Below are 23,818 nucleotides of genomic sequence, written 5' to 3'. Positions count from 1 at the left end.
ATTGGGAAGTGTTATCATTTGTATAGGTAGACACGTCGATCTGTACCTCAAGCCTCATCTCACGTCATGGAGTGTGTGTGTCCGTCTGCGTGAGTAAAGGTGGACGTGGTGATTGCGCCTCAAGCTTCACCACTTGTCATGTACTCTGCCTGCCTCTTGATGCACCTGTGTAAAGGTTGTTGTGTCGTTGTTTAGTTTGTGATGTAATACATCCTGCCTCTTTATTCACCTATGTAAAGGTTGTTGTATCGACCAATGACTTAACTTTATTGTTTGTGATGTATTCTACCTGTCTCTTTATTCACCTGTGTAAAGGTTGTTGTATCGACCAATGACTTAACTTTATTGTTTGTGATGTATTCTACCTGTCTCTTTATTCACCTGTGTAAAGGTTGTTGTGCCGTTGTATTGTTTGTGATGTATTCTACCTGTCTCTTTATTCACCTGTGTAAAGGTTGTTGTGTCGTTGTATTGTTTGTGATGTATTCTACCTGTCTCTTTATTCACCTGTGTAAAGGTTGTTGTGTCGTTGTATTGTTTGTGATGTATTCTACCTGTCTCTTTATTCACCTGTGTAAAGGTTGTTGTATCGACCAATGACTTTACTTTATTGTTTGTGATGTATTCTACCTGTCTCTTTATTCACCTGTGTAAAGATTGTTGTATCGACCAATGACTTAACTTTATTGTTTGTGATGTATTCTACCTGTCTCTTTATTCACCTGTGTAAAGGTTGTTGCATCGACCAATGACTTAACTTTATTGTTTGTCATGTATTCTACCTGTCTCTTTATTCACCTGTGTAAAGGTTGACGGGTTGATCTATGTACACCTCATAGTTCACCCCTCATGTGCTCTTTTTGTCTACATGATTCACTGCAGTAAATAAGATAATAAAATATGGGAAGCTGTAAGAAGCCATCAGGCCTAGACGTGACGGTCTGTGTTCAAAACATACTTATTTCCACCTATCATCACCATCCATACCTTTGTCTAGTTGCCATTACGGAGAAAAAGATAGTTATGCAGTTAATTTGTAGTTAGTAAGATTGCGTGTTATCTTGGTCTTGCCGGGGCTTCTGTCATCAGCGAAGAGTTAGTAAGTTGCGTGCACTTCTTAGTTCTGGTGAAGAAAAGACGCGATATATGAAGTAAAAAGTTTCATACTGTCATTACCAAGGAGTTAGTAAGGCTGTGAACATATCTTTGTCCTGGTAAGGCTTGAAGGAAACGCGACAAGTGAAGTAAAGAATGTCGTACTTATGACCAAGGAGTCATTAAAGCTGCATGGACGTCTTGGTTAAGAAGAAGGCGTAATGGAAACACGCGACAAAAGGAGACTGTTTATTGACATGAAGTGGAGGCGGGCGGCACACACCTGCGGGCGGCACACACCTGCGTGCGTAACACACCCGCGGGCGACCTCCAGTCCTCGCCACCAATCGTCTGGCCGCCTCTAAAACAAAGCTCACCGTCGGCCGAGGCGTTTCGAAATACAAGTTTCTTAAGAGACGAGCCTATCGGGAAATACACATACGTAAATACTTTTTCCTCAGTATTTTTTTTGTCCGTAAGCCTAAGATTACATAAAGTGTATAAAAATACACACACACACACACACACACACACACACACACACACACACACACACACACACACACACACACACACACACGGTGCAGGGACTCCATAATCTTATAAATAATACAAATCTTATCTCATTATTAATGATCATTTTTCATGAGTTTCCTTCTGTCTGTGTGTCTGTATGTCTCTTTTGTCTGTCTTTTTCTTCCTTTGTGTTACTAACTCACTACCTCAGATTATTTTCTCCAATTTCTGATAAACGATTTTAAAAATTTTCCTTTCCGTCTTTTGCAAACTTAACTGTAAATGTTGAAAAGAAATGTCGCTATGGAAATAACGAGTCACTTATCACACACACACACACACACACACACACACACACACACACACACACACACACACACACACACACACACACACACACCTCCGTTTCTAGATAACAGTGGAGGCGGAAACATGTATCCGACACGTGCCACAGGTGTTGTATTGTTATTACCCTTTGTAAGTCACGCCAAGTCACCTTCTCACGTCTTCACTTCCTCCCCAGCCATGCAACACGCAACACACCCTTCGTTCCCCTCCCACACCAACACTGGCCTCCGCACTAAGAAACACTCATCATCCAGCGCCAAGGTGTTTTTTTTTTTTTTACATTGAGACATTTTCAGAGTAATATTTCTTTTTTTTTTTTTGTCATGTCTTCCTCTCTTTTGCTTTATTACTTTTCCTAGCAATGATTTTTTTTGTTCTTAAGAAAGACTTAATTTTCCAGCTACATTGGTTTTTCTCCCTCATCTTATTTTTTTTTTTTTTTTGTAAGCATCATGTTTTCACTTCACTATAAAGTTTTATTTTTGTTACTTTAAATTATCTCTATTATTTTTGTCATTTTTTGTGTAATGTGGTGTAAAATTTCTTTTTTTTCTGGAGTTTTCCTAATTTTTTTGCTTCTTTTTCGCGAGTGAGGTAATTTTTTCATCACAACTTTTTTATTTTTTTTTTCTGAAGTAATGCCTTTCTACATAACACTTTTTTTCTTCCATTCCTAAACTATGTTTTCCAAACATGTTTTAATGTTTTTTTTTTATTTCCTTCTATAAGCAACTTTTTTTTTTTCGCTCTTACAAGAAGACGCTACCAGATTGTAAAAGTAACACATTGTTTTTATCTTCCTTTCCTGAAATCCCAGAGTAATAAAAGTTGTCCTGTGCAAGTCACGCCACACACACTCAGCTCCTTAGGATAACACTCTTACACTCTCCCAGTAGCACTTTGCGATCACACATTATTTCACCGTTGTTTTACTCCTTGCCTCTTACTTAATAGATATCGTCTTTCTCTTATACATCTTCTACAAGTCAACATATTTACTTTTATGTTTATTACACTTCACTTTGATTTTTCACTTAAATTAATCTGATGAAATATTCCCGAGTGTATTTATCTGTCCATCACATTTACAGTTAGAAAGACTTCATGTTACTTAACGTGTCTTGCTTAACGTGTCTTGCTTATTTTCCGTGTATTTTTCTGTGCAAACATTACTGTCCTAGGTTTATCTGTTTGTCTTTCACGTTTACTGTTAAAAAGTCGTCATATTAATTAGCGTACCTTGATTACCTTCCGTTTATTTTTCAGTAAATATTACTCGTTGTTTCATGTATACTGTCCATTACATTTAGTGGCAGTAAGTCAGTACATTAATTGTCTGTCAGTCACATTTGTTCTCTGCTCGTCTATGTTGTTTTACCCGTCACCACATTAATGGATTGAGCGCCGTCGGGTCACACAGTATTCAACATTTAATAAAACACAAATTATGCCAGTTTGGCACAGTATTGCCCTCCACCTCAAGACAACACACTTGCTCATTAATCCCAGTCCTGGCAACACTGCAAAACCACACACTCCAACAGGACCTGGCCTGCAACACAAACTCACACTTTTAACAATGGCTTTACTGTAACACTGCAACTTTATGGCTTTTTACACTTAAGAAATTACTTGGCATTGCAACACTATGCCTTTTCATGAAACACATTCCAACACTGTCTGCAACACATGATCGTAATAGCGATCTTACTTTTGCAACACACACACAAAAAAAAAAATAAATAAATAAATAAATAAAAAATTACACTTTTAACAAATTCATATATAACTTACAATTTTGGGAGTATTTCAGCACTAGTCTCCTTCCTGAAAACACACAACATTGCCTGCAACACACATTCTTAACATTGATCTCACTTCTGCAACATTCTAAATATAACACTTTTCTCTCAACAAATCCATGCACAGCTTACAATTTTTGCAACCCTCCAACAAAACTTTCCGACACTCCTTACAACACACTCTTTTAACATTCATTTATTCTTTGCAACACAACAAATTTACATTTTTTTTTCTTAACAAGCCCATACATTAATTACGTACAATTTTGGCAACTTTCCAACAACAAACCTTCGCCTGACAAAACACTACAACACTCCTAGCAACACAATCTTTCTTAACATTGATCTTATCTTTATCTTAATATCCCCGACGATAAGTCACACACACACACACACACACACACACACACACACACACACACACACACACACACACACACAAAGAGCTCAATCCTCTCCTAGCAAGACGTGCCGAGGCTGGGCACGCAGTCTAAGTCTCTGTATGGCCGCGTCGCCTCTGTATTATAACTCAGTTCAAGGTGGGCTTCAATCTTACGTTAGAAATTATTCCCGTCCATTATAAAGTGAGACGAGACCCAGCTATGCACGAGCCGTCAATAACGCGACCTTCACTTCCCTTACTTCCCTCCTTCCTTCCTTTCCTTGCGCTGTGGTCTGCCTCACATATCACCTCTCATTCCCGCACATCACCTATCTTTCTCTCTCTCTATCTCTCTCTCATATTTACCTGACTAACTCTCTTAACTTAATGAATTGATAGTGTATTGTGTTTTCGTCATACTAGAATTCATTAGTCTTCATTTTGTGTTGCCTTGATAAAGAGAATGTACTAAGTAAAGGTTAATCTGTCACGCTCTTTTGTATTTGTGTGCTTTGTTTAGTTTTCATAATGATGCAAGGTAAGCTTTATATATTTTGATCAGAAATGCTTATCAATCTGCAGTCAGTCTAATCCAATGATTAGTGATCAAGTTGTCAGTCTGATTTAATGTAATCGTGGAGGTGACAAACACCCCACCCAATGTTTGCGTCAATCAAGCTGTGAATTTGTGGCCAATCTGATCTAATTTTGCAGGTGAAATTCTCAGTCTGTGTCGATCTACAGTCAATGTAATCAAATGGTGCCAGAATGTCACTACATGCATTGCCCTTCAAAACACACCCTTATCTTTCCTTCTCTTTCCCCCTATTAACTAGAATTTATGTATAGTTCTCTTTATATATTTATTTTGAAACTGGTAATTTCCACTATAATGTCCTTTCAATCTTCTGCATGGTTGTTGTCATTATAGTGTCACGCTGCCTTCTGAGTGACCAAGAGAACTTATTTCAAAGCACTTCCACTACTTACAAGAGCCTCTAGTTGAAGCTACAAGGATTTTTAAGGCTATTTTTACGCTTTTAGTGACAGATTGACATGGTACCTACATTAATAACAGGAGAAACAGTCATGAGAAGCCGGCTAAGCATCTCTGTGGCCTTTTAGTCGTGGTAAGTGAGCGAAGACTTTCTGAGTACGAGGCCAAGTTGACTCTTTTCTCGCCGAAGACGATCGTGAGTGTCCTTAGTCGCCAGAGTGAGACCAGAGACCCAGCGCTCGATGTTCCCTATTCGTTTTGTCTCTGCTTCCGACACACTAATTACATTCATCACCACAATAGTTCGTTCCTTTCCGCAGCAGATTAAAGCCGCGAGGATAAACAGTGCTGGTTCGGGTCTCTCTTTCTCTCTCTCTCTCTCTCTCTCTCTCTCTCTCTCTCTCTCTCTCTCTCTCTCTCTCTCTCTCTCTCTCTCTCATATGTCATACCGTATAGTTCTGGCCTTATTATTTATGTATGGGCCTACTCCTTACGCTAATGAACAGTGTGTGTGTGTGTGTGTGTGTGTGTGTGTGTGTGTGTGTGGTTCAGTTTGACGTGGCTTGGCTTAGGTAGGGTTGGGGTACATTAAGTTCTCTCAGGTTAGGTTAGGTTAGGTTAGGTTAGGTTAGGTTTCGTTTGGGTTAGGTTTGGTTAGGTTAGGTCAAGTTGAGTGAGACTAGGTTAGATTAGGCTAGATTGTTTTTTTTTTTTTTTTTTTTGTTTTCTTTAGTTTAGTTTGGTTAGGGTAGGTTAGATTAGGTTAGGTCAGGTCCAAGAATCACTCGAAAACAACAGTGTCTCGTGAAAACCTGTGTACACATTATCACACTTTATAAAAATAGATAAGTAGATCATAAGACGCGGAGCATCACGCGATGGGAGCCACGTACGAGGGAGGGAGTCAGCATGGCGACGTGGCGGGAGTCTTAAGCAGGGTTATATCTATACAGTTAGCAAATTCGGCGAAGCGTTATCTATGTAATACCAACACGGGATGATTAATAGTACAGGGAGGGAGGGGGGGTGCGTAATGGCAGGAAAGCCGTGAGGGAACAGAGGCGCATATGCAAGGAACACTAAGTCAGGGATCTTCACTACTTATAACACGCTGTTGTGGAAGATGTTGTTTTTGTTATTATTATAATATGTTTGTGCGAAAACCAGAATCCTTCTTTAGCAGGCACCGTCTTGCCCCTGATAGAGCAGGAGACCCGGACGTCAACAAATATAGTAATAATAATAATAATGATAATAATAATAATAATAATAATAATAATAATAATAATAATAATAATAATAGGTAAATTAAATGTAACAGTAAAGGGAATACAAGAAACGATATCAAGGAAAATAGTCAAGTTAAATGAGATAAAAAAAAAAATAAGTGTATAGAACAGTATATATATATTAGAGGTAACAGAAAGAGAGACTGTAGCATATATTTGCGGCTTCCCTGGTTTGCATGACGAGTTTCTTCCCAGGTGAACACAGACTGCGGCGTGACAGCAGGTAAACATAATCTATCTCCTCTCTGCCTGGGATTCGAACCCGTGATCTCTTGGAACCGAGTGATAGGTGTGAACTGAACACGCTGTTCCTTTTACCATCAAACTGGAGTTTTTCAAACACAGCAAATATACAAATGTTACTGTAAAACTATATATCTCTTCAAATGTCTTCCCGCACACAATGTTTTTAGCTTTGCATGATGCCGTAAAACAGTAACTGCCTTTCCCTTCTGTTTTTCTTCTCTCTGCTACCCTTTCACCTTCCCTCGAACATTTCCGTCCCTTCCCAATCAGTTCCCCCAAATACTTGATGGCTTCAGTCTGGCCAAATGCCTCAACACACAACCAGACCTCACCAACCACCAGTATTCATTCTACTGCATAAGACCATATAGGAAACTGCACGAAGCCTGCCTGTAGACTTATCAGTGACTGTCTCTGTATAAAACATGTTTGTCTATATCCATCTCGCATTCCTACCCATAAATCTCTCTAACCAACAGCTCTCGCACTCACATTAACCACTGTACACTTTTGGCGCCTTGTTCAGAGAACTCACAACCTTGCCCGGTGCATAATCTTTGTTCAGGGGACTCACAACCTTGTCCGGTGCTTAATCTTTGTTCAGGGGACTCTCAACCTTGTCCGGTGCTTAATCTTTGTTCAGAGGACTCACAACCTTGCCCGGTGCATAATCTTTGTTCAGGGGACTCACAACCTTGTCCGGTGCTTAATCTTTGTTCAGAGGACTCACAACCTTGTCCGGTGCTTAATCTTTGTTCAGAGGACTCACAACCTTGCCCGGTGCGTACGTAATCTTTGTTCAGAGGACTCACAACCTTGCCCGGTGCGTAATCTTTGTTCAGAGGACTCACAACCTTGCCCGGTGCGTAATCTTTGCTCAGAGGACTCACAACCTTGCCTAGTGAATAATCTTTTAATGTAGTGTATCAATAGCTGTACATGCCTTGACACAGACCCTCTACCAAGTACAGGCGTGGTCAAAAGTGTAGCATTTTGCACTCATTTCCATTGTGTTTAACTTTTTTCTCAATTTGAAGTCTGATCTGCTGACAGCCTCCTTACGGAACAGAGAACAGACAGTGTCGGCGGGTCAGAGGACTTAAAGACAGAGAAAAATATCAAAATGTTCGATGCAGTGAAAGCGAATACAGAATGTTACTCGACTTTTGTCCATGCTTGTACTCGTATTGCGTTTTGTTCCGAGGCCTCACAACTCTGCTTCCCTCTTTCCGCCGCACTCAATAACTGTTCCGCGTGCGTGCGTCAGCTGTGATGTGTTGCAGTTTTTGATCACCATATTTCACGAGTTCCGCGCCCCTTCAGAACTTATGAAGCAATAATTCAGGCCTGTGTGAATTCTGACACACGGGATACCAAATTTATTGTCGGAAACAACATGAGCTTGTAGCAACGCATCACCGCCACCCTCTTCCTCCTCCTCCTCCTCCTCGTCCTCCTTCAGCTGCCTCTCTTCGCTCCTTCATTGGATGACAGCGTGAGCAGGGAAGCCCGCCGCCACGCGATAGGCCAGACTGGCCGAGGCTCCTCCCTGACAGGCGTGCAGTGCCGCCAACGGCTGGGAAAGACAAAGCCCAGGCTCTGATTGGCAGCGAGGCGGGTGCGGGGCGAGTGTGGGAAAGGCGCCCCCCGCCACTCCCGCCAACATCATGGCGGGTGATGGCTGTTCAAGTCAAGGTTTACTGCTTCACGTATGTAGTTCCTGCTTACTACTGACGCACGTGGCCACAGTGAACACTGAACACCGCCGCTAAAGGAAGAAGGCCATGAGCATCCTGCGTGAAGACAGCCTGGGACAAAAGGGAATTAACGGGGATGTAGAGGAGGGGGCGGAAAAAGCGACAGAAAAGGGAGAGTCGGCCGGGAGATGATCGAGGCACCAGAAGGAAAGGTTACCCTATAGAGAACTATCTACCCCCACTTAAGCTCAGCCTCCAAATTGCCCCTTCCTCTCTCTCTCTCTCTCTCTCTCTCTCTCTCTCTCTCTCTCTCTCTCTCTCTCTCTCTCTCTCTCTCTCTCTCTTTGTGCTACCCTTTAATACCCCATGTCAAAGGGACCAGTAAAGCTTCTCCAGAGAGTTAGGTTAGGTTTGAGAACGTTGACACAGACTTACTCGTACATCTGAGCATCACTAAGGACCAGCTATGAACCTTGTGTTGGTGGTGGAGTGGCGAGCTTCTCTTAAATTTTAATTGTTATAAAGTCACAAAGCATGTAAAGTAATTTGAGTTGCATCGCCATAACTCTTTTTTCACTATTCATAATTTTTTTTGCAATTGAGGTTCATGAATGTTTGCCAGGGGGTAGAAATATGCTAAGAAATGTTACGCATCATATCCTGCGACTTAGACCTTGGCTGGGACGCCTTGAGTGTGTGTGCTGCCTTATCTCTGCTGGGAACCTTGAGTGTGCGAGTATATTCAGTCTTACCTCAGGCTGACGTCAAATTAATGAAAGGAGAGGGACGCGCGTGAGAATGGAGGCAGGAATGTCTCGTGCTGAAGTGTCCACCGTGAACACAATTTGTATGTATTGTGGTTGTAATTCATGTTGTTTGACCCGCGCGTTCAATACAACCATAGGGGATTAGGACACGTGCTGCGTCTTGTAAGATGTAGTACTTATGAATGTCCGATATGGTACGTAAGAATGTGCGTACTGTGTGTTGTTATGCTTCATGGAGACGATCAATAATCTTATAACCTTCGCCTTAACTATGCTACGTCTCTTACTTTGGAAAGTGCAGATTATTACAAGCAAGTGTCTGAGGGTCAATAGATCTGCTGCTGCTTGTTCTTCCTTTCTGTTCACGTGCACATCGGTTGCAAAAGAATTCCTGGATTAATACGATGATTTAAGTTCATGTGCTCTGTCTTGTATAGCTGTTAGCATTATTATCATCGTCATTGTCATTTTCTTGTTCTTGTCATTGTTATTGTTGTTGTTGCTGTTGTTGTTGTTGTTGTCGTCGTCGTCGTCGTCATTGTAGTTGTTCTTCTTCTTATCATCATCATCATCATCATCATCATCATCATCATCATCATCATCATTCTTATTCTTATTCTTATTATTATTATCATCTTTATTATTATTATATTATTTTTCCCGGTGAATCCACTCCTGTACCGTGGCGACACACACACACACACACACACACACACACACACACACACACACACACACACACACACACACACACACACACACACACACACACACACACACACACACACACACACACACACACACACACACACACACACACACACACACACACACACACACACACACACACACACACACATGCACTAATTCACCGTAATATTGTGAGGGTAAGCGCGGCCATTGTACGCGGGAGTGCAAGGAGCAAAGTGCAGAGGTGACGTTAATACCAGTCACATTACCTTCCAGCGCGCAGCCTTTGTGGTAATCCTCCTCCTTGCGCCATTTCTATCTCATCGCCAGTTCGCGGAGTACAAACGCAATGCACGCACAAGAAAACACCGCGGCAGAACAAACAGTACAGATTCTCTAGCCTTTGTTGCGCTGTTTGTGTTGAATTGCACTATATCTGAACCAACACATGTAGGATAGTGAAGGAAAAGGCTACTTCCGCCACGCCGATCCTTCCAATTAGGACAGGATAATGCTCTGCCTGTCTGCCTCCCTGTCTTTCTTGCTGCCTGTCTTTCTCTTCCTGCTGCAGTGACTGGCTGACGGGCAGTGCAGGCTGGTAGGCCACGCGGCTCCGAGGCAGGATAAATGGCCTGCATAGGAGCCGTTCATCTGATGCAATATCTGTGATAAACTCGTGTATAAGAAGGAAATTTGTTCTTACACATATTTCGTTGAAAGTGATGAGCAATGCAGCGCTCGTTCTTTTCTGTTATGTATTCTGTCGACACCTTGATATTTTATGGCAGTAGTTTCTATTCTGGCGGTGATGTATGTTTTGGGATTAGTATGTAAATATTTTGTGGATAATGATGAGGAACCAGAAAAAATGCACAACCTGTTACTTTATCGTCTTGTTACTTGACCTTCCTTGGAACAGCGTGCTCACAAGTGTTACTTCATCCCCTTTAGGACAACCTGCAGTGAACAGGCGCTTAAGTGCATTTATCTTCTTTTCTTCTTATTATTATTAGTTCTTAGTAAACACTCGGAATGACATGGAAGACCAGCCACCTTAGTTTCTGAGTTGCCCTCTTTGAATCTATATAATCCAAATCTAGCTTGGGTAACACGATTTAAAATACGAGGTGTGTCATTAAAGTTCCAGGACTGGTGCCACACAAGTTTTATTTCACATCCAGGCTACAAACTATAGGTTATCTCCTTCGAAGTAATCCCCCTGGCACCGCATGCACTTGTCCATCCTTCTCTGCCAGGCTTGCATGCACTGCTGGAAGGATTCTTGCGGGATGCTCCTCAGTTCCGTCGTCACGGCCTTTTTGATGTCGTCCGCATCATCAAAACGGGTCCCCTTCATGACCTCCTTGAGCTTGGGGAAGAGGAAGAAGTCGCACGGAGCGAGGTCAGGTGAGTAGGGCGGTTGCTCCAGCACGGCGATGTTCTTCTTGGCCAAGAACTCTCTGATGCTCAGGGCATTGTGAGCAGGCGCATTGTCGTGGTGAAGCAGCCACGAGTTGCCCTGCCACAACTCCCGCCTCTTCTCGCGCACTGCACGAAGCAGACGCCGCAGTACTTCTTTGTACACATGTTGGTTGACTGTCTGGCCCTGTGGCAAGAACTCGCAGTGGACGATGCCCCTCACATCGAAGAAAGCGATCAACATGACCTTGAAGCTGGACCTGGACTGCCTTGCTTTCTTCGGCCGTGGCGACGCCGGACTCTTCCATTGAAGGCTCTGGCGTTTGGTCTCCGGGTCGTACTCAAATACCCAGGACTCATCGCCGGTGATGACTCTCCTGAGCAAGTCTGGTTCAGTTTCCAGACGCTCGAGGATGTCCTGACACACCTGCATGCGTCGTCCCTTCTGGTCATCGTTCAGGAGTCTCGGCACCATCTTCGCACAGACTTTCCGCATGCCCAGATCTTCAGTGATAATCTTCCACACGCTGTTGTGGTTCATGCCAAGCTCATCTGCGATCTTTCGAACAGTCAACCGACGATCGTCACGCACCATCTGCTTGACACGCTCAACATTGGCCTCATTCCTGCTCGTTGAGGGTCTTCCACTCCTGGGGTCATCTTCCACGTCCTCCCGGCCCTCTTTGAACCTCTTGCACCACTCAAAAACACGTGAGCGTGACATTGTCTCATCCCCGTACACTTTTTGCAGCATACCCAGTGCTTCTGACGGCGTTTTCCCCAACTGCACCAAAAACTTCAAGTTTGTTCGCTGTTCAGCGCTCATTGTTAAACGACCTGCAACAGAGGACATGATTTTAAAAGCACGTAAGAAAAAGATTAGTGACTGTAGAGGGTTGGGAGCGCAGTTGTATACTCCAGAAGGATTACTTTGAAGGGGAAATATGGTGGTTTGTGGCTTGGGTTTGAAATTCATCTTTTAGGACACCAGTCCTGGAACTTTAATGACACACCTCGTAAACTAAATTAAACTGATGTGTCATACCAAACTAACCTAAGTTATCTAATCTAGGTTAAGATAACTAAGCTAAAACAATGTAATCTAAACTAAGCTAAAACAATATAATCTAACCTAGCTCATCTTAACACAATCCAGCCGGAATATAAACTAGGTGGCTAAATTTTATGTCACTGTACACCAGACTCTCTCCTCAAAGACATCTCGTACACACCTCCAGGCGTCTCCTCACTGGTTCACGAGAAAATCTCCTTCACTGCTTTTCGCTGCTCCATTCACAAGTGGCTTATTTTCTCATATTTTAGCATATTCAGTTTAAACCATTTAACATCTTTGCCATCTCTTCAAGTTCAAGTAAATGATAGGTTAAGTCATTGTAGGTTATACTGAAATGGTATGTCCACATCTTTTGTAAATGAGAACATAAGAGCAAAATAAAATCAGGGAAGTTGCGAGAAGCCATCAGGCCTACACATGGCAGTCCCTGTATGAAACACATCTGCCTATTTCCATTTATCATCTCCATCCATAAATTTGTCTGATCTTTTAAAGCTCCCTAATGATTCAGCACTAACAATCTGATTACGGAGTCCATTCCATTCATCTACCACTCTAGATGAATATGTGATCTGGAGACACACCAATGACATCTAAAGGAGTGACACAGCATTTCAGACTTTCTACCGCTTGTAGTTTGACACTTTCCACAGTTAAATCATGAAGGGTTACTGAAATGAAGTAACAAGTGCCTGTCATTACCAGTCAAAGAGTTAATTATGATCGACCACGTAGACGACGTCGAATCCAACAGCAGGGAGAAAATTATGCTGAATTGCTTGTAATATTTTGTGGTCCTTAATTACTGTTGACATTCCAGGGAGAGGGCAGGACAGCACACCGCGTGAGTGGCGAGGGACTGTTGCCCCACGTTCCGTCCATTCCTATTCACGCTGCCCCATCCCTGTCCTATTACATGAGTGTTGGTCTCCATGTCTCTGGTGAAGATGTACCCGGGGAAGAGAAGGAAGAGGGAGAGGTTACTGATTACTTCCAACTGACTGTCTTAATTTTAAGCCTCTCTCACACCGCCGCAATGTTGCATATCTAGCTGTCTTCTACCGCTATTTTCGTGCTAACTGCTCTTCTGATCTTGCTAACTGAATGCTTCCCCTCCTTCCGCGGCCTCGCGGCACAAGACTTTCTTCTTTCTCTCACCCCTATTCTGTCCGCCTCTCTAACGCAAGAGTTAACCAGTATTCTCAATCATTCATCCCTTTTTCTGGTAAACTCTGGAACTCCCTGCCTGCTTCTGTATTTCCACCTTCCTATGACTTGAATTCCTTCAAGAGGGAGGTTTCAAGACATTTATTCATGAATTTTTGACCACTGCTTTGACCCTTTTATGGGACTGGCATTTCAGTGGGCATATTTTTTTATTGATTTTTGTTGCCCTTGGCCAGTGTCCTTCCTACATAAAAAAAAAAAAAAAATACGGCGTCCACTTAATAATATGAAGACCACCATATACTCAGTGCCTGGTGTGCAGCGCAGTGCGGTTTGCCAGGAGTATTAGCTAAGGAAAAAGAGGAAGAGGTACTACTACTGTCTGATGCTGCCACTCTCCTGCTTCCATCTGTCCTCCTTTCCTGCTTATCTCCTGCCTCGTCTCCATTTCAGACTAACCCTACCTTACCCTGTCTACACCCCCGCCATTTCTGCGCCACTGCCCTGTACTGTCTCACTCCTGCGTCACCTCTGCTTAAACTCCTCCCTCATTCATGTTTTATTCCTGGTTCATACATGTCTCACTTCTGATTCATTACCCTCTCTCTCTCTCTCTCTCTCTCTCTCTCTCTCTCTCTCTCTCTCTCTCTCTCTCTCTCTCTCTCTCTCTCTCTCGTCACTCCTATTTTACTCCTGCGTTATTTTCAGTCACGCTCCTGCGTCACCATACCATATTGTATCTTTCTCTCTTGCGTCACTAATATATCACACCTGTGTCACACCTGTCTCACTCCTGATTCACTCCCGTCACACTCCTGTGTCACTTCTGCCTTTCATAACAGGGAGGCGACACTGGCGGCTTAGTGCAGAGCAGGACAGAAAACCGTTTCCCACTGTTTTGAATTAAGGTGTACGCATGGACCGGACAGGTAGGTCAGTACGCCGTAGATGCAGACGCCGTATGCAATTTCCTGCACGCGTGAGGCTCAACAATACCAAGGTCACTATTGTCACTATTGTCCTTGGTCCTGTTCCCATTCTCACCTCACGCTGCCTCATTCCTGTCCCCTTCTCTGCCTCACCCCGCCTGTACTTCTACCCCACTCTGCTACATCCGTACCTCGTTGCACCTCTCACCCTGTCCATCACAACGTTCGCCGCACTGTGATGGCTCAATTACCCGTGAGTACAGCGCGTCCCCCAGCCGCTGTTGGTGTGTCACAGGTGTTGCTAATATTTCCCGCCATGCGCCGCTTCGCATCGCCGCGCCGCTCCCTGGATGCATTGCTCTCACGAATACAGGCGCTTCAAGGGAGGCTTTTCTCTCTTTTTTTTTTTTTTTTTTTTACGGGGAAAAATGTCGCGTGATTCCGTGAAGGAAAATTTCTCTCTCTCTCTCTCTCTCTCTCTCTCTCTCTCTCTCTCTCCTCTCTCTCTCTCTCTCTCTCTCTCTCTCTCTCTCTCTCTCTCTCTCTCTCTCTCTCTCTCTCTCTCTCTCTCTCTCTCTCTCTCTCTCTCTCTCTATATATATATATATATATATATATATATATATATATAGACCTGTTTGAGCATCTGAAAGATTTGTCAAGATTATTAGACTTTATGGGCATCGTAATTTATAATCTCTGAGTGCTTCCCGCAGGGATAGTATTTTTTTTCTAACTGTCACAGATCAAGTGACCTAAATGCACAGTTCTGGAAACACACACACACATACACACACACACACACACACACACGGATAACTGCTGTACTGGCCACACGCTTGTGTTTCTGGATTCTCTGTGATAGTTTTTATTTTAAACATTGCAACACGAGTAGTAGTAGTAGCGGCAGCAGCAGCAACAGAAGCCGCCGTTCAACACAGCCAAACAGCACAGCCACAAAGATAGAGCCACATAGCACACAGCCACTCAACCACACACACTGTTAGAAGGAGGTTGCGAGCAGTGGTTCGTGGAGGTTAGGTCAGGTTGCGAGCAGTACAGGTTAGTGGAGACTAGATGTAGATGTGTTACTTCTCTCTCGTGTTGGGTTAGGTTAGGTAAGGTTAGGTTGCGAGCAGCACTGGTTCGTGGAGACTATAAGCTGGTGTGTTGCTCAGCTGTCAGGTTAGGATGGGTTAGGCTAGATTGTGGGCACATTCGTGGACACTAGTACATGTGTTGCTCCGCCCTCAGTTGGTTTAAGTTAGGCTATGAGGAATACAGCTTCCTGGACACTAAAAATGTGTCGTATGACTCTCCAGATGTTGATGCCACCAACTTTTAAAACTTTTTTTTCTTTTTCTTTTTTTTTTTGTTGTTTTTTTCTTCCCTTTGGCCAGAGCATCTCTGACTGACGGCTTCTTGTAGCTTCGCTTATTTTCTTATGTTCTTATATTCTTATATACTTGTGTGTAAATCGCAGGGTTTATTTTTGGGTGTGTTTTGTTTGCTTTTTTTTCCTTTTATTTATCTTTAGATTTATTTGCACTTGTTTTTATTTATTTATTTATTTTTTATTTTATTTATTTTATTCTTTTTGCCGTATGTATGTATGGTGTTGTCCTCCGATTTTTTTTTTTACAATTTGATTTTCTTTCCTTTTATTCTTTTTTTTTTCTTTTATCTACGTAGGGTCGTGATTTTCCTATGTTTTGCAAGTGAGCCTTGGTGTGGACTCTCTCTCTCTCTCTCTCTCTCTCTCTCTCTCTCTCTCTCTCTCTCTCTCTCTCTCTCTCTCTCTCTCTCTCTCACACACACACACACACACACACACACACACACACACAGTAATGTAACTTCACAAAATATCCCTAACGACATTTCCTTTGTCGCTGCTTTTGGATCTTTGTACTTTCCATTGTGATCTCACCTTATTTTTTTTTTTTTTTGTGTAGATTCAATTGGCCGCAGCTCTTGTCTCTTGTCTCTTGTCTCAGGCCCTTCCTTGTTTCATTATCTTTTGAGTCTTGAGTGCACGCGCCGTCTCTCGTTACTTTTCCCTCTTTTTTTTTTTCGCGCCCTTAAGCTTTCTAAGTGCACACAGTGTTCCTCTTAATCCTTGCCTTGTTTTCAGCTTGTTTTTTTTTTTTTTTTTTTTTTTTTTAAGGGTGGAATGCGAAGGGAAGAGGGCTGGGTTCCCTCCGCCCCCGCCCTCGCCCCCGCCCAGCTATGAGGCGACGCTAGGTCAGGTAAAGGTGACCACTGAGCAAAGAGCGCTTTGATGTTTTATGCACGCCGCGACAGGACACGTCCTGGGTGTGTTCGCGCGAGGTTTGCGTGGCACTTTTCCACGGGTACCCTTAGTTCCGAGCACGCCGGTACCTCATGAAATGTCACCAGGCTCTTCAAAAACTGTTTCTATATTTCACTTCCGCGCCCACCACTGCCGCCACCTCTGCTTGCTTCGAAGTGACTCCTCACACCAAATCAACCCATTTTTATTGGAGTAAATCAGACGCAGCAGTGCTTTACAGCCTCGACTTTCTTAGTAATCAGATGGTGTTTATCTCCTTAGCTCCTCACAATTGCACCACATCACAACTCGTAAGCCATACAACTCCTCAAAACACTTCATAATCACTCCATCATAACACCTAAGCATTTCTCTAAGCGTGGTAATAATGAAAGTGTTCGGTTTCAAGACCGTTATCCTTAATTTTTTTTTTTTTTTTCTTCTTTACGGACTGGGACCTCAGTGGACGTTTTTTTTTCGTTTGTTTGCCCTGAGTTAGGGCCTATCTTATATATATATATATATATATATATATATATATATATATATATATATATATATATATATATATATATATATATATATATATATATATATATATATATATATATATATATATATATAAGTGGTTATATCTAAGTTATGTTGTTAGGAAGCGGTGCTTGTTACTGTTCGCATTTAGTCAGGAGTTGGTAAATCACAATTCATAACGTGAACTGCGCGTGGCGCCCTGAGGCACCTTCACCAGGTGCGGGTGAAGCATCAGATTTTCCTGGATGGGAAGAGAGTTGTGGAACTTACGTGTGTGTGAAAAGAAAGAACCTGCATGAACCACTTACTGAGGGGGTGAAATGGATAGTGCTTGACAAAGGATGCGCTCTAGATACTCGGAGCGTGACATTTATAAAACACAAATAGCGACACTCATAAATAAAAAAAGAAAAAAAAATGTAGTTTTATGTAAATAATTCTGCCACGTCAAAATTTAAATAGAAAATGGACCATGTAATTATCTAATACATAAGGTTTCCATACACTTCTCTAGTTATGAATAACTCTTCTTGCTCTCTTCTTCCGGAACTGGCAGCTTCAGTGGGCCTTTTTTTTTTCTACCTTTTTTTTTTTTTTTTGTAGCCCTAAGGTCTGTTACCCCCCTCACCCCCTCATCAACACAAGTCCTAAGCGTTCGCCTTACACGCTTATAAGTACACGAATAGAAATATATCAGTGCCTAATACATTTTCCATAGTAAATAATTAAGTAAGCAGCATTCCTCACCTCCTTGCGGTCGTCTGGCTTCGTGAAGGGCGAGGGCGTGAGGGAGAGGTACTGCAGGTTCTCTGGTGTGCTGGCTTCCCACGTGAAGCCCAGAGAGCTATCAGGGGTTGGGTTCCTGGTGGGAAATAACGAAAAATTTTAATTATAATGATGAGTAATAAAAGACAGTCTACTGTAATACAAAGATTTATTATTATTGCAATGATGAGTGATACAAAAATAAACTATTGCTGCAATGATGAGTAATACAAAAAGTAATTATTGGAGTGTGGTGGTGAGAAATAGCAGGATAAAGCAGATCTTTTTCTCTAACTTTTCAACACCATCAAAACATTGTAGAAATAAAGATCCCCTGCTTAATTCTGTTCTCTCACCACTGCCTACCACCACCAACTCCAACTCACTTGTCTAATCTATGCAGTAAAGAGATAATTTTTTGCAGTGATATGTAGTACACGGGCAAACTATCGTTGTTGTTGGTGTCACCGTGTCACAGTGAATTGATGGAAGCATTGATAAGTCTTACCTGACATCAGCACTTCCTGAAGAGCCTCTAATGCAGCAATGGTACAATGATAAGCCTTACTTTTATCATCTTATCCTCTAAAACTATCAGTCTCCTCCACAAAAGGGTCCCGCCTTCCATCTCAGTAAAGTTAGTGCACTGATAAGCAATACTTTATCATCTTGCCCACTCCAAAGCTCTCAGAGTCCTCCATAAAGACTTCTGAAATCAGGACCTCTGCCCTCCATCTCACCCTGTGGCAGCAAAGTTGGTCCACAGAGTCGTGATGATGTCCCTGAGGGTGAGGTCGTCGGGCAGCTTTAAGTCCTTGGGGCGCTGTGGGGGTGCTGTTCGTGGCGACAAGAGAGGGCCGCCGCGGAACAAGTAGTGCAGATCGTCTACGTGACTCACCCCTGTCAGAATTGACGATCAGAAACCGATTAAAAATTCCTGGAGAAAACCAGTTAAGGGAAGAAAACTGGGAGGAAGATAGAGAAGGAGATGGAGCGGAGGAATTGCTTTAGAACTGCAAACAATAGCAGTCACAGAGGAAGATTCAAGGGACAGAAACAACAGGACAAGGCTCGTACATCGCGCCAACCACTCACTCGAGGGAAACGCCGAACGGAAAAGATAAGAAAAGGAAGATGTGATTCACTCATGTCAGAACAAAACAACATAAGAAAGTAAGGGAAGCTGCAAGAAGCTGTCAGGCCTACACGTGGCACTCCCCACATGAAACATACTGCCTACCTCCTTTCATTATCCTCAGCCTCAAATTTGGCCACTCCTCTTTTAAAGCTCCGTAGTGACTCATGGCACACATCACAGTGACTCATGGCACACATCACAGTGACTCATGGCACACATCACAGTGACTCATGGCACACATCACAGTGACTCATGGCACACATCACAGTGACTCATGGCACACATCACAGTGACTCATGGCACACATCACAGTGACTCATGGCACACTTCACAGTGACTCATGGCACACATCACAGAGACTCATGGCACACTTCACAGTGACTCATGGCACACATCACAGTGACTCATGGCACACATCACAGTGACTCATGGCACACATCACAGAGACTCATGGCACACTTCACAGTGACTCATGGCACACTTCACAGTGACTCATGGCACACATCACAGTGACTCATGGCACACTTCACAGTGACTCATGGCACACTTCACAGTGACTCATGGCACACTTCACAGTGACTCGGACACAGCTGTGTTTTAGTTTTTCAACAAGATTATATCTCAGACCACAAATTATGTATAAATAAATTAAAATGTTAAGTAATGATGAAAAGGGATGCAGTGCTATTACTAATAAAAATGATGGCAGCGATGAGATGGTGGTGATGGCAATAATGACTGGAATTTGTCGTGATGCAGGGTATTAATAGTATAGGATAAGAGTTATTGGTAGTGGTAGTGGTAATGGTGATGGTAAGAAGGCTGGTGATAGTTGCTACGTATAGCGGTGGTGGCGACAGCGCTGGTGATAACATCAGGAGTGGTAGTGGCTATGCCAAGCACCTTCTGTTTTTATGAGTATTTAAGTCGAGAACCACCCTTGATGTCTATAAAATCTCTAAGTTATTCATTGCCTTGAAGTCACATAGGGGATATGATGTTACAAGCAAAATTCTTTGGGTCAATTATCAGGATCTGTTATGTAAGAGTGGCTCCAAACAAGGGCAATAAAAGGGCAGAAAAAAAGCCCACTAAAGGTGCCAGTCCCCAGTTACTTTGCCAGTGTTCTTAAAACATCTGCCTAAACATTCGTCACTGAACTGACCGCCTCGTGTCAGTGTTGACGCCGCGGTGCCTCGGGCAGGTTGTGGGCCAGGCATTGCTTACACTTGTTGTCGCAGGAAGGGCAGATCAGTTGGCCGAAGGAGAGCTGGGCGTAGTGCTGCAGCTCGTAGCGGTAAATCTTCCCTGCGTGGTGGGCGGAGATGCGGTCATGAGGCACGGCGAAGTAGTGGTCAGTGAACATCTGTCAAAATTATATATAATAAGACTAGTAAGAATAATAACTAAGAGTTATTTTTGTTATTTTCAATAATAATAACTTATTATTATGTCTTCATCATTTTTTTTAAATAATATATTATTATTATTTTGATAACTAAAAGAATTAGAATGTTCACACCAACCAACTACTATACTACTACTACTACTACTACTACTACTACGAACATGAGATAATAAGGGAAACGGCAAGAATACATCAGGTCAACACGTGACAGTCCCTGAATGCAACATGCTTGTTCATCTCCACCTATCATCTTCATACGTGAATCTAGTTTTTAAAGCTCCCTCATAATTCATCACTAATCACTAACAATTACGGTTACAAGGCTTTTTCACAGCAGAATGATCACGGAAAAGTTCACCGTACAGAACACCAGCTGGCAGTTCTGTATGTTTAAGATGTAACATAGGTGCAAATTTAAGAATGAACAGTGAAAACACTACCGGCATCCTCTTGTCTCAAGTGTTAAGGTGTAACATCCCCTCACGTAGAGCCGTGTCTTCTCATCCTTATGTCATATATGTAAACAAGTAATTTTCACATTGCAAATACATCCAAAGTTTACGGAACATGTGCAGCAAAAAACAGGCTTAGGCTCCAGTGTTGGTGCTCACCCTCATGAAGTCGTCAGCGTGCGCCTCGGTGACGTGCGTGGTGCCCAAGTAGTGGAGGTACAGCTGGCGGGCTACAGCCTCCGGGTCCTCGCTCCTGCCCTCAAGCTGAAGGGACGCAGACCCGGCCATGCTAAAATTGTACTGTAGCTCCTCCAGTAACTGTTTCTTTGCCAATGCAGCTGGAAAAAAAAAATCTTCAAAACAATAGATTTTGAAGGTAATTATTCCCTCAGACATTTTAGTTAGTGAAGCATGATTTTTAACCACGTAAGTTGGGTGATAATTACGCAAGGCGAAAAGAGCCCCCGTCGTCTTTGGTAATGCCTGATATGATGTCCACCTGGGTGTTGCATCCCTCACTTATCAGCTGGGCAGGGTGACGCGGCAGGAAACGGCCGTCCACTCAGGGCGTGAAGGTGAGCGGCAGCACGCCCCATCTCTGTACAAATTAAATGGCCTCAGAACTGTAATTTGAATATATCCACAATTGAATGTTCAAGTTAAATGAGCAAGTAGTCCTGACACCTGGCACAGTGAGTGCCACTCACTCTGGAGCTTTCGTAACGAGGAAAGAGAGCCTTTGCATCCAGCCCCTGCAGGCACAGAAGGAGCGTGTTGCTGCCCTGGTCTGTGGGACACCCAAGGCTGCCACCCACTTCAATTGCCTCCTTGCGAGGATTATTGTTAATAGTCAAGGACGTCAGTGCTGTTCCAGACTGCATGATAGCACTGGAGAAAAGATCTGTCAAAACAATACAACTTGTCTCATTACATGCAAATATGTGAACAAATGGATATACAAGGTTGAAATTATATATATATATATATATATATATATATATATATATATATATATATATATATATATATATATATATATATATATATATATATATATATATATATATATATATATATATATATATATATATATATATATATATATATATATATATATATATATTGTGTGTGTGTGTGTATAAACAAAGGTGATGAGAACGAATGTGAAGTCCAAAAGGAGTCCTACCTTGAACTTCCGGGACGAACATGAGGAGGTGGGCGGCGGCGCTGCCGGCACTCTCACCGAAGATGGTGACCCGCATGTTGTCTCCGCCAAAGAGGTGAATGTTGGTCTTCACCCACCGGAGCGCCAGGGTCTGGTCCTTGAGGCCCAAGTTCGCAGGCATCGCCAAGTCCTCGGTAGACAGGAAGCCTGTACAGTGAGAGAGAAGCAGTGAGAAGAGCAGTACACAGGCCGCGCCGCGTGTGAGAGAAGTCACCAGCTCGCCACACACCACCCACCCAGGACACCCAGCCGGTACTGCACCACCACCAGCACGATGTCGTGGTCCAGGAGGACGTGAGGAGGGTACTCCTGGGCACTGCCATGGGTGAACCTTCCTCCGTGAAGCCAAACCATCACCGGGAAGCTAGCGTCTCCATTAATCTGTGATAAGATTGGTACTATTACACACACACACACACACACACACACACACACACACACACAGAGAGAGAGAGAGAGAGAGAGAGAGAGAGAGAGAGAGAGAGAGAGAGAGAGAGAGAGAGAGAGAGAGAGAGAGAGAGATGACTAAAAGGGGATGTAAAATATTCCTTACAAAAGATTAAAGTTTTAAATTTTACATTCGTTAGAAAAGCTTAGATTAAGAGGTATAACAAGAACAATTTAAACAAAATCCTTAGTGTTAGTAATCAGGATAGGACTACAACTAATAAATAAAAAAAAAGGGAAGAAATTGGTTCTCAGATAGAGTGGTAGATGACTGGAATATATGCAGTAATCAGCCTACTAGTACCGAGTCACCTGGGTGCTTTAAAAAAGGATTAGTTAAATTTACTGATCGGGAAGGCAGGTGGACACAGGTTTTAGACAAGGACTGTCACCTAGTACGTGTAGGCCTACTTTCTTCTCCCAGCTTCCCTTATGCTCTTAGGCTAACATATCACAGATTAAAGCAGTCTCTCCGGGGTTCTCCGCCTCACCTTGGGCACAAACACGGTGAGGTACAGACAATCCTCCTCACCCAGCACTTCCTTTATTCCGACTTTCTCTGCTGCGGAGAAATACTGGATGCACGGCGAGGCGGGAATGGAGGCTTCCCCCATGGCCCCCCAGTCTGGGAAGGGCTCGGGATCCTGGAAGAAAGGACACATTACCTTCCAGTATTTTCCCACCCTCATTTTACAGTCTCACTCTGATGAAGTCAAGTGCTTTCATTACTCCGCAAATTTTCACCGTCTGCCGGCCTACCTTGAATCGCAGCCTCCCCAGTGGTGGCCGAGCGTAGGGAATGCCGTAGAATGACGAAAAGTCTCGGCCCTTCACCGATTCCTCCACAATGCCTGAGACGCGGCCATCCCTGGTATCAACGAATGGCACATCAGCAGCAGTCGCCACCACCACCACCACCACCAGCGTCGCCACCAGAGCCGCACCACGCGCCATCCCTCTCTATCCCCCTCTTTTAGAGACTTTGGTGAAACTTTTGCTGTTGCCTTGGACATATCAAAAGCCTTTGATAGAGTCTGGCACAAAGCTTTGATTTCCAAACTACCCTCCTACGGTTTCTATCCTTCTCTCTGTAACTTCATCTCAAGTTTCCTTTCTGACCGTTCTATTGCTGCTGTGGTA

General features: G+C 43.1%; 1 long non-coding RNA gene and 1 pseudogene across 1 annotated transcript in view; one reads left to right on the top strand and one right to left on the bottom strand.

Annotated features, from left to right (window-relative positions):
• Positions 1–23,818, top strand: part of LOC135098068 (uncharacterized) — a 130,945-nt gene that overhangs the window by 84,716 nt on the left and 22,411 nt on the right. The window lies entirely within an intron of this gene.
• Positions 17,344–23,647, bottom strand: LOC135098059 (juvenile hormone esterase-like; annotated as a pseudogene).

The sequence above is a fragment of the Scylla paramamosain genome, unplaced genomic scaffold (genome assembly GCF_035594125.1).
Source record: "Scylla paramamosain isolate STU-SP2022 unplaced genomic scaffold, ASM3559412v1 Contig43, whole genome shotgun sequence".
Classification (NCBI taxonomy): domain Eukaryota; kingdom Metazoa; phylum Arthropoda; class Malacostraca; order Decapoda; family Portunidae; genus Scylla; species Scylla paramamosain.
Note: the sequence above shows the minus strand (reverse complement) of the source record. Positions and strands in the feature narration are given on the sequence as shown.